Source organism: Mandrillus leucophaeus, unplaced genomic scaffold (assembly GCF_000951045.1).
Source record: "Mandrillus leucophaeus isolate KB7577 unplaced genomic scaffold, Mleu.le_1.0 Scaffold322, whole genome shotgun sequence".
In the NCBI taxonomy this organism is placed as follows: domain Eukaryota; kingdom Metazoa; phylum Chordata; class Mammalia; order Primates; family Cercopithecidae; genus Mandrillus; species Mandrillus leucophaeus.
Genome location: NW_012103388.1, coordinates 3868104 through 3876121, shown reverse-complemented (window position 1 = coordinate 3876121; position 8018 = coordinate 3868104). Strand labels below are relative to the sequence as shown.

Below are 8018 nucleotides of genomic sequence, written 5' to 3'. Positions count from 1 at the left end.
GGTCCGGGGGCGCCGGGCAGGAGGAGTTGGAGGAGGACGATGCCTTTACCGGCGTGCAGGTGCCGGCGGCCGCCTTTTTGGGCTCCGGGACCCCCGGCAGTGGGAGCGGCAGTCGGGGACGCCTCAACTCGTTCACTCAGGGAATCCTGCCCATCGTCTTCTCCAGACCGACTTCGCAGAACTACTGCTCCCTGGAGCAGCCAGGCCAGGGCGGCAGCACCAGCGCCTTCGAGCAGCTGCAGAGGTCCCGGTGAGTATCGGGGATGCGACGCGCACCCAACCCTGCGTCCCTCCCCGCGCCAGCCGCGTCCAGCTTGCCCACGGTCTCTGGGTTACGGGCTACGGGTTGCTCCCATTTTCCCGCGCCCTGTGCTCAGGGCCCGAATCCCAAACCACGAGGGCACCCGAAAGAGGGGGCGTCCGCAGGGAGTGCTTGGTCACACGTGTGTGCACGAGCCCAGCACTCTGAGAGGAGCACCGTGCTTGTGCAGTGGGGTCGGGAGTTGCAGGAGCCCAGTAAAAAGCGGCGTCTTAGCCTCCCCACATGGTATCACAAACTTCGTGAAACCCGGTCCAGACCCGGAGGCGCACTCCTCCCGCGCGGGGCGAGACTCGGCCGGGCGCAGAGTGGAGCAGTGCAGGCCGGCAGCTGAGCGGCGCATGTGAGCCTGAACTTGTAGGAGACACGCGTGACCCTCCGGAGAAGTTATTGCCTGCGCTCCAAGTCTTCCTGCGGCCTGGGGAAACTTGGCTTTTTCCATTTGCTTTCCTGAGCAATGGAAAGTCCTTCTTACATTCCCTTCAACTAGGCCTAGGGGGTGGGTAACAAAGAGGAAATAGGGCTTGACGGGTTTTTTTCCTGTTCCAAGATGAATTCGCTTGAGTTCTTTAAACGCTTGTTTTACTTGTTTGTTAGCTGAAGTTATCTGGCGGCATTATGCATCTTAGCAAAAACATGAAATGCTGGACGTTTGCTTATTGTTCAGGAAACAGTTTGTCACCATATATTCTAAGGGGCAGTCGGAGGTTGGGACTGTGTGAACTGAAGCTTGCAAAAGAAGTAGGCGGGAGCAGGTGGGGAGATGCAGATCCGTCCCCAGGGAGTGCCCTCCCTTGTTGGTTAATAAGGCCTCTTATGAAGTTAGCAATAGCATAGACTCTACCTTGACAAAGTTGTCTTAACTTCCTGGGGCCTCAGTTATCCCTTCTGAGAAGGAATGCCTTTCTCTGCTAGAATTTCTCTCTCCTATCATGCTTTATCTGAAAGCTTGATCTGGCCCAAATAAGAAGGTGCCTGTGGGAAAACTTAACTTCCTCCCGCAATGGACAAATAGGGAAGAACAGGACCGCCTTATCCACAAGTTTGCTCCTAGTGTATGTACTTCCTCCTAAGTGGGTGAAATCGTGAGGGTGCTAGTTACGTAGCCTCGCTGTTTCAGTGCACATAGCCCTCAAGCAGGGGTGTGGAGCCGGGGAAGCAGCCTCCTGAGTGCATGGATGAATTAGCGACACTGGGCACAGGTGACAGCCCTACTCCGGTGTTTCTTGTCAGAGCATGCATCTGCTCAGCAGCAGGTGAGTGCAGGGAGGTGGAATCCCTTGTTTCTGGGCGAGTCCTGCAAACTCAGCGGTTTGTTAGCTCAGTATTACCGCTTGACATCACACACTGGCTCATGATGACTCCAGAATTGCAGCCTAAGCCCAGCAGTCAAGAGGGTTATGACAGGAATTGTAATAAACATACATGTTATTTTAAGCCAGTGTGCAAAGCTGGCTTGTGTCTCCTGATGGACAGATGTGTCGTCCATGCTAAAGGCAGCTGGAGATCAGATTACCTCGCACTCTTTCTCCAAGAAACTCATTTCACGGGATATGGAGGATCTTGTGTGTTCACATTTCTGAACCAAAGAATATCCAGAACTACATCTCCAGTCCTATAAATATGAACCTTTTAGGCGTTTTATTGATCCTTTCCACCTTGACACACACATTAGGATGAGTTAATCACTGGAAGATGCTTCTTTACCTGACAGTCACTTTAGTCCTATTTCTGAATAATCCATATCTGGCAACCTGATAGGCTTTTATAAAATTACAGCTGTGAATAGAAACAGCATAAAATTTCAGTACAAAGGGGAGAATAGGTTAAACTGATTTAAGAAAGGTGGAAAGGCTAGATTAGCTGTGGAAAGGCTACAGACTTGAAATATCCTAGGACACTTTGTTTCCAACACCCCGTGGCTTGCCTATCACTAGAGTACTTCCACTCTGCCTAGTCCAAGTGTGCTGAGAGCACAGACTCACTTGAATAAGGCCCAGGGCCAGCTTTTCTGGTTTGCATTTGTGGAAACCTTTCCTGGTGTGCTTCCTTGCTAGCCTGTGTGTTTCCATGTACATGTGACCTCACGGATGTTCTCCTGGGATGTTTTCAAATCAAATTGTATTTTCCTTGGATTCATTTCTTGCCATTAGAGGAATACCATAGCACCTTGCTCCTCCAAAATGTGGGCTTTGCACCTTCAACTTGACGGGGAGCAGTTAGAAATGCAGACTCTTCCCCTATTCCAGACTAAGCGAGTCCAGATCTGCAGTTTAACAAGATCCTCAGGTGATTTGTATACACATTAAAGTTCCACAAGTGTCGCCACAGTGTATCTGAAATCTGCCCTTTTAAAAAAATGAATTTGAGGTTTTATATATTGGGTTTGTTTCAGTTATATAAAAATCAGAATGTCGGGCCGGGTGCAATGGCTCATGCCTATAATCCCAGCACTTTGGGGAGGCCGAGGCAGGCAGATCACCTAAGGTCAGGAGTTCAAGACCAGCCTGGCCAACATGGTGAAACCTCATCTCTACTAAAAATACAAAAATTAGCTGGGTGTGGTGTTGCACTCCTGTAATCCCAGCTACTTGGGAGGCTGAGGCAGGAGAATCGCTTGAACCCAGGAAACGGAGGTTGCAGTGAGCCAAGATTGCACCATTGCATCCCAGCCTGGGCAACAAGAGTGAAACTCCACCTCAAAAAAAAAAAAAAAAAAATTAGAATGTTTCCCAATCTGCAATCTTGAAACCCTTTCTTCTTGGTTACTTTCATTGGAACACTTGTAAAACCAATCACAAATAATTGCTTGGACTTCCAAACTTTACAACACACAGGTAAGAAAATGTCTGTGTGCAAGCTTTGGCACGACAAGGTGCACAGTAAATGCTTGTGGATGCAGTGATTACAGCACCTCTGTTCACTGGACCGGATTTTGACATCTATTGTATTTAGCCCTCATAGTCACCCTGAGTCTAGATTCTTTCACAGGTGAGGAGACCACAGGCTCAGAGAGGTAGTAATTTCTCAGACTGGCCCAGCTACTGAGAGGCACATATGATAATCTGACTTAGTTGGGCCAGGATAGGAACCTGGATCATTGATGTCCAAGCTCTGCCACTCTACCATGTCACTAGACCTTGCACACAATAGACCCAGAGATAATTTTTGAGCTGTTGGCTGTAAATGTTTGTCTCTTATACAACCGGCCAGTCACACTAGTGTAATTCAGCAGCCCCTTTCTTATCCTTCCAAATGTAGCCTCTTTGTTTGGATCCCCTAGCTTGATATTTCACCGTCTCTACTCTGTTGCAGTGTCCCGGGAACCCAGGACTGTGAGCCTGGGTTCCTCCCAGCCTCACGGACGAGACTCTAGCAGTAGGAAGCCCAACAGGCTAGGTTTGCTCTCAGGCTGCAGTGTCAAGAGGTGGGAAGCCAAAAAGATGCCTCTTAGCTTCATGCCCTTTCGTGTTTCTCTGCTCCGGCAGTGAACGGTGCATCTGGAAGGTGTTAATAGGTGAAAGGGAGTGTGAATTTATAAGGTATGCATTAAGTCTTCCTTTCCCTTCAAAAACTTCCTTGCAGCCAGCAGCTGGCCTCAGCCCTGGGTTACTCCCTGGAGATTCTGGCTAGCGGACAGCTCCCCAGGAGGACATGAAGTTGAGCCCAGGTGAACGCTGTGCATGGTGACCAGGGTACTATTTTTCTTTCTTTCGTTTTCTTTTTTGAGATGGAGTCTTGCTCTGTCGCCTAGGCTGGAGTACAATGGCACCATCTCAGCTCACTGCAACCTCTGGCTCCCGGGTTCAAGCAATTCTGATGTCTCAGCCTCCCGAGTAACTGAGACTGCAGGTGTGTGCCACCACGCCTGGCTAATTTTGGTATTTAGTAGAGATGAGGTTTCACCATGTTGGCCAGGCTGGTCTTGAACTCCTGACCTCAGGTGATCCACCTTACCTCGGCCTCTCAAAGTGCTGGGATTATAGGCGTGAGCCACCACGCCCCATCCAGGGTACTATTAAAAAATAGCATGAGGGTTTTGCCTCTGAGAACACGAGTTAGCGTCGTGCCTTGTGGGTTTGTGATACAGAAGAGCCCTAGGTCCTGGGTTCAGATGCTGGTGCCCCTGTGACAGCCGTTTGACCCTGGTGGGTTAACCAGCCCTCTGGGTCTGTTTCCTCCTGAGAACCTTGGCTTGTGCCTCAGGCCCTTTCAAGTGTAAAATGCACTTACATTTGTAATTGAGGTCTGAGTGTGGCCTTGTGCTCAATGCTTCATATTTGGGCTTCTCAAATGTAAATGCATTTGGAATCACTTAATCTCTTAAAAGCAGATTCTGTGTTTCTAACCAGTTCCCTGGAATGCAGAGTGGCCACCATTTGAGGAGGGAGGCTTTACCCACTACTACGATTTGTTCCTGTTGTCAGGCCAAGGAACCCGGGACTCAGATGTTAAGTGGCCTGCCCGAGGCCAGCTAGCGATTAATAGCAGAGCTCAGGCTCGGATTGCTCAGTCGACTTAGAGCTTCTGCCGGCCCCTCCCTCTGCATTGCCGCTCTTCGGAGGAAATCTGGGCTTGTGCTGTAATTGTAATCTGTGTCTTGACTGAAAAGAAAAATGTGAGCCAACCACAGATCAGGAATCAGGGTAAGGGGAGATGGATACTGTTTCCTAGCTTTTTCACCACCTGCTTTGTGACATCAGGCAAGTCACCAGTCTGTGTGTGCCCCAGCTGTGAGCCACCTGACCCCTCAGGATTTCAGAAGTCTGTAAAGAACTTTGATCTCAGCAGTAAGCAAACACAAATTATTGCTGAGCCATTTTTCTAGCAACCATGGGTTTGGGAGGTTGGAGTTGCAGCCCCAGGCCAGTTGGGGCCCTGTGGATGGCGGACGCAGCTGAGGCTGGCCGGCTGCCCTTCTTGCAGTCACAAAGCCTGCAATGTGGGCAAGCTCAGGAGAAATGCATAGGAAGCCTGCTCACTGCTGGTAAGTGCCTGGGGAGGCTCGTGAGTTCAAGGGTGAGCTTTTGCTCTCTGGAACGGGTACGGAAGCCACCACATGGCTCTGTACCATGTGCTCAGTAGCTTTCCCAGGAAGCCCCGTGCCTGGACTTTTTTTCTCTCTTCAGAAAGATAGCTGTGAGGTGACAGAGGGCCAAGGGCAGGTGGCCTGGAGAGGAGAATAGGAGACAGTGCAGGTGAGCCTGTGCTGGGACCTGATGTGGCATAAGAGAGGTCAAAGCAGGACTTGGGACTGCTGGGTTTTGGGTCTTAGTTTCCTTACGGAACTCAGGGGTTGGGACAGATGAGCCTGCCACCCCTTCTGGGTCCCCCATTCCACGTGTCTCGGTCCTGTGACCTGCTGCAGGGTCTGGGGGCATGTTTAGCCTGGGGGCATGTGGATAATCTAACCTCAGAATCGGGTACAAAGTAGTGTTAAGTTTGTTCCATGTGGCTCTGATGGGCAGAACATGCAACTAATGAAGAAATGAATGGATGAATGAATAGGGTTCTCCCAGCGTAAGGGAGAACTTTAAAAACTACCTTCAGCTGTGTTCCTTCGGCCACGGGCAGTATCACAGCTGGACTGACAATGTTAGGAGGCCATCCAAGCAGGAAGCCACTGCCTGGAGGGGGGGGGGGGGGCAGTCAATCCCCCAGCTGAAACTACTCCCACACCAAGGACATGATCCGTAGTAACCTCTGTTGCTAAAGGGCCTTCAGGTTTACAAAGCACTGTTGTACATGTTGATACCAGACCCCAGACACCACAGAGGGGCAGGGGTCCAAGGTCAGAGTGGCCAGGGGGTGACTTAGGTTGCAGTGTTATCTGTCAGTTACGTAGAAAAGGAAATCTTGGTGTTGAGACTTAATGCCTGGTATCATTTATTCAACAAACATTGAACACAATGAGTATCAATCGTGAGTCACCACTGTCCTAGTCATGGGAGATGGAGGCATAAAACATGGTCCCTGTCTGTGTTGGGTGACATAAGTAAACGGGCGAGTTGGTAGAGTGGTGAGTGGTTAGAGGTGAGCATATTGTTTGAACTCCCCCCACCCAGGGAGGGGTGCAGGGACATTTCACACCCTTCCCTGTGGGAGCTGGCACAGGGCCTTGGACACAATATTCTTAACGAATACGTGGCAGGCATTATTCTAAGCACTTTACGGGGACTGAGTTCATACCTAGAAACACCCTGAGACAGTACTACCATCACCTCCATTTGGAAGCACAGAGAAGTTAAGTCACTTGTCTGGGGTCCTGTGCTCTGACCCGCCTCCCTTTGCTGTGCTACAGTTTATGGATCAGGCTCATACATGCTTGTTAAACAGGCTTCAGCTGAACTGAGCAGAAATGGACCTAAATGGCCCCAAAGGTTACCGATCACTTGTGATTTCCTTGTTTCAGTTTCCACTTTTCTGTCACCTAGGGAAGACCTCTGTGCACTTGGGCCCAAAGGACAGGCCAGGTAAATAGGGATTCCTGTGACTCTGGCAATTAACTCCCGCCCGCTGCCTGCCCGTGCTTCGTCTCTTTTTGGCCACAGCTGAATCCCTGACACCTTTATTGCGTCTCTTACTCACCTGCTATATTACATGTCTTGCGTTATTTAGAGCATGGTGCAATTAGCAAGAGGAACCTGGCCTCCCAAAGTTTACAGCTCTCCTGGGTCCTCATCTGTGAAATGGGAATGGTACCTCCACCTCTCCCCTGGGTGGGTTTCCTCCTGTATCTTCTCAGCATCACCCTTTCCCCAGCTGCCCCAGTGGCTGTTTATAAATAACACTTTCTTGGAAAAACCACACCCACTCGTGCAAGTCTTGCCTTTGGCTGCCTTTGCGCTACAAGGACAGAATCGAGTAGTTGCGACAGAGACCACATGGCCTATTCCCTGGCTTGTCACAGAGTCATTGTGCTGCCCCCGCCCTTGCCCAGTGCTCTGTGCCCGGGAGGTGTGCAGGTCCCTTTGGCCCCTTCCTGTCCGTCTGCACAGCCTGGATAATGTGGTGGCCCGAGGGGCTCCTGCCTTCTGTTTGGACCCCTGTTGATCCCTCCCCTCTGGGCTGTCAGAGGGACCCTTATGAAACCCACATCTGATCCTGCCAGTCTTGAATTCCTGGTATTTCAGACGAGGCAGCTGTTGGCTTGGGTCCTGGTTGCCGCTGCAACCTCCCCCGCTCCTACACACCCTCTGAGGCCTGTTGCTGCCATACTGTGTTGTCTTTACAGAGGGCACCCACGCTGCTCCGTGCCCCAGGCTCTGGCACTGTCAGGCTTCTCCTGGGGCAAGGTCCCCACCGCCTTCCCACAAGAGGCCCCTTCTTTCCATCTCCCTCACCCACAGAGCCAGCTGCTGCACTCCCCATGCTCGCACACTCTCCTGGCTGGGCCTCTTCCTTCCCTGTGGGTCTGTGCTTCAGCCCTGGCCTGACTGGAGGGCGCCTCCTCCGTGCTCTGGTCAGAGCTTGGCGATGGATTGCCCTGGGGCCAGCTTTTGGTGAAACAGACCACATCTCTCCTCCATAGGGAACACAAACGAAACTCCAATGCCCTAACAGTAAGAGTAGGAAAATTTGATTCTAACTGTTCCCCCACCCCGCAACGTTCTAGGTCTTTGTTTTTATCCAGCAGTTGCTCCTGACTCTTGATTTGCTAAAACAATCCGTCTTGGGGCTCAGGTGAGACAGATTGTGG

The 8018-nt window shown here is 51.0% G+C and overlaps 1 protein-coding gene across 1 annotated transcript in view; it reads left to right on the top strand.

The window, feature by feature from the left end:
* CABLES1 (Cdk5 and Abl enzyme substrate 1) overlaps window positions 1-8018 on the top strand; it is a 139555-nt gene that overhangs the window by 1922 nt on the left and 129615 nt on the right. The gene's annotated exons all lie outside the window — the stretch shown is intronic.